A 4,149-nucleotide genomic window follows, 5' to 3' on the forward strand; every position below is an offset into this window, starting at 1 on the left:
GCCAAACTTACTTCCCCTCATCCATAGTGATGCTGCAGCACACACACATACACACACACGCACACACACACACACACACACGCACACAAACACACACGCTGAGCCTCTATCCAATAAAATTACCATGCAGGGGATTAGGCGGGGCAGCTCCCCGTGTGTCGGTGGCGCTCTCATTGTCTCGGCCGTTTCCCTGCGGCTCGTCTCATCTGTTTGTGTCAGTCTGAGCCGAGCCGGTGCTCCGTCCTACCTGACACCCGCTCACACAGTTCATCTATCAAGCCGATAACGTATTGATATCACATCAGTCTGCTCCTGAGGGCCGACGTTTGGCCATTTAATCAGCGATTAGAAGGAACAGCCTCTGACGCCGAGTCGGAGCGAGGCCTCTCCACGTCCGACATGGAGGGAACGGGTTTCACTCACAGTCACTTTTAATTTCTGATCAAAGAAGAAGTTTACATGTTTCGTTTCCGTCATCACGAGAGGACGTGAAGTGGGATCTGCTGCTGATTGGCTGCTGATGCACAAACAGGAAGTCGTCACAAGTTGATATGGTTTCTAGAATATGTTGAGGGTGTGTGCATGTTTTTTGTGTAACCAGAAGACAGGCAAGTTTCAATGGGAGCCGATGAGGCGGAGCTGACTCCCCCACACACACACACGCACATGCACACATGACAGGTGGTTGTGGGCTAGACAGTATAATTACAGCTCTCACCTCTACCTTCCAGAGCAGAGGGATAGATGGTTTTCTAAACAAACACACACACACACACAGACACACACACGTAAGTGAGACAACACATAAGTGTGGACAGCTTTGACAAAGTTCAGAAACTAATGCAGGGTTCAGGTGGACGTGTCGTTACAGGTGAAACAGGTCACAGGTAAATCAGCTGCAGGAAGTCATCACCCAGGAGACATCCGCTTCATCTCATTAATAAAACAGACACGTCCTGGTAACTAGGATCTTTATAGTTTTAAACCTCATCACTGATTCTTTGTGTTGTTTCTCCCTGTTTCAAAATAAAAGCTCGGTGTCACACATGATTTAACTGGTTTGATCCAGAGCAACGACAGGTGGTCATCGTCCCGGCAACTGATGGAGAACACAATTTAACACACACTCACACAAACACACGCAGACACGCACACACATACACACACAACAGGGCAGGTAGAACCACAGTTGATGGATAAAGGTCAAAGGTCACTGGAGCAGGAATTGGAGACAAGCCAGGGATGAAGTGTGTGTGGGCGGAGCTCAGGTGTTCCTTCACAAACTCCATCTGACATGTGACACGTTCGTGCATGTGCACGCACACAAACAGACACACACATGCTCCCAGTCGAACATTTGAACTCCTCCTAAGTGGGATTACTGACTCAAAATCCAAAATGGCTGCTTTAAAAAACAGAGTTTTATGTGAGGTCGTAAAAATTGAAATATTTGAGGGTCTAAACAATTTCTCACTTCGAGGAGGATTTGTGTGTGTGTGCGTGTGTGTGTGTGTGTGTTGGGGGTGGAGCACAGATAACTCACCAGTGGCAGGCTGCTTCCTACTGTAAGTGATGAATGGATTAGGGAGGAGAGGGGGGTGGACACACTGCTGAGAGAGAGGGTACCCCCCCCCCAAAAAAAAAAAAAAACTCTGGCTACATCCACACGACTACGTTTCCATCTGACGACTTCTGGGGCTGTGTTTCATTCTGGACGGACAGAAGCCGGGACGTATGGGATCTGATTCTGTCTCTGAAGTGGAAAAGAATCTGCTTGTTCATCCGGATCCACTCATGACTTTTTACTAACGTGATTTTCTTCATGTCATGACCCACATGGAAAACAGAACATTCTTAGTGGAGGTGATGAAAGATTTCCACAGAGAGTCTGAAGCTCCTAAATCGATTTTTACAAAGTTTATCCTTGTAAAAACTGAAGGTGTGACTTGTAACACAACTGTGTTTCTAACACACACACACACACACACACACACCATCCTCAATCATATCCCCACCCAACTCAAACCGCATGGGAAAATACTAACCTTGTGGTTCACTGTGAGCGTCATCTCAGCTCGTAAACACACACACACACACACACACACACACACACACACACACACACACACACACACAAACACACCTTGGCTGATCCAACTCTGTGCTGATTACAGTGTTTGCAGCAGCCAGTGTGAGATCTATAATCGCAGCCTGAGGACACTTCTCAGCTACGGAAGCTGTGTGTGTGTTTGTGTGTATGTGTGTAAGTGTGTATGTGTGTGTAACAGGTGGTCTTCCTGTTTGTGTGCATGTGTGTGACTGCAGGGCTGGATGGACACTCTTCCCTGACATAAAGGACACTTCCTCTCGCCTTTGTTTACTCCTTCATCAGAGTAAACAAAGAAAGCTGCCTCCTACACACACACACACACACACACACACACACACACACACACACACAGGTAGGCAGTGGAGTGGTCATTTCCCTCTCTCAGGTATTTCAGCCCTGAGGCCAGAGCGAAGGTTCGGTGACAGTACAAGTGTTCGGTGGCAGATTTCTCGTCTCCTGAGACACAAGCCAGAGGAGGATTTATAAGAGTGTGTGTAACTAGAAAACATTCAATCTCTTTTCAAATCCACCAACCAATGTTTAGATTTAACCTCCTGTAAATTTTACAAGTTCTATGTGTGCAGCTTATCTTCTTCATCCTGAGATATTTGTATACTTCCAGTTTCACGTCCGTCACATGTTAGAACATCACGACTAAGTGATCTGAATTATTGAATGATCACACGAGCAGGAAATATCAGAAAACATGAAATAAAATTCACACTTTGAGCATCAACCAAATTCTCCTCAATAATAAAATCCCCTATAAAAACTGATGGACTAGTCTCGATAATTTTGTTTTTGTTTTTGTTAATATGTTATTTGTTGTAAGTGGATCAAACTCCGGTCTGCTGGGACGTTTACCTTCAGATTCTGTCGTTGTGACATTCAGACGTGTGCAGCGTCGGACTCGCCGCCTCCTCTGGAAACAGGCGTCTCTTTTTAAAGCTCGACTGGAGCAGAACAGAAGCCCTTGTTCCCAGCAGAGGTCACGACCCCTCGCCCCGGCCTGAACCCGATACCTGGGCCTGCCGACTCCACGGGGCGCTCCGCCTGAAAGATAAGGAAGCAGACCACCGGTAGTCCTGGTGTTACCCCTCACCCAGGGCTGCCCCAGGGGTCAAACCCAGCTTCCCTCACCTTATTCACCTCATTCACCTTCTTCTCTCGGAGAATCTGGGATTCTACATTGCATCTCTTCTCTCCTATACATTTTACAACCAGGGGGCTGTTAGTGGAGCGAAGAATTTTATGTAGTTTTTGTTGGTTCTGATATTTTATCATTTTTTATCTCTCCTGTTAAACGTTTGCTGATATTCTGGATCTAACGAGACGTTTCTTCTCCCGCTGTCGTCTTTTGTCGTCCGTCTTGTTCCTTGTTCGTCTCCGTCAGCGACGCTCGTGTTACAACAGATTCTAGAGATAACAGCTCGTCTCCTGGACAGCAGCTGCTCTCTGGATCCCACACCGACAAACAGAATGGTCCTCACACTATCCTCAACAAAACTCTTTTTAGCCATGAAGTATAAAACGCAGTTTAAAGTTTGGAGTTTAAATCCGACATGAAGCCTGTGGCCCGCCGGCCCCCTGCTGTGTATGACGCCAGGATCTGCTTGGTCAGTGGAGTATTTATTTTTCACATGTTGACAGATGGATAAAATCATTCGTCTATAACACTGACCCACAATAGCTCATTATCACCCCCCCCCCCCATTCATCTTCTGCCGTCTCCAGGGAACGAGTGAAAACTTTCTCTCTCCTCCCTCCTGCTGCTCGTTTCAGTGTTGGGTTTCCAGGAAGGACGGTGTAAAATATCCCAGCTACGCTTCCGTTGTAAATTGACAGCCGCCCCTCTGACTGGCAGCTCTTTTACAGGACAGGAAGTCCACGTCCACCAGGCTGCAGACGCAGGTCATGCACCAAACAGCTTTGAAATGTGGAGCCACTCCATACACCGACTGACGGAGAGACACAGAGACTGAAAATCTCCACGTGCTTCATCCAAACTTCTGCGATATGAACCTTTCTGGAACGTCATC

Source organism: Platichthys flesus, chromosome 12 (assembly GCF_949316205.1).
Source record: "Platichthys flesus chromosome 12, fPlaFle2.1, whole genome shotgun sequence".
NCBI classification, from domain to species: domain Eukaryota; kingdom Metazoa; phylum Chordata; class Actinopteri; order Pleuronectiformes; family Pleuronectidae; genus Platichthys; species Platichthys flesus.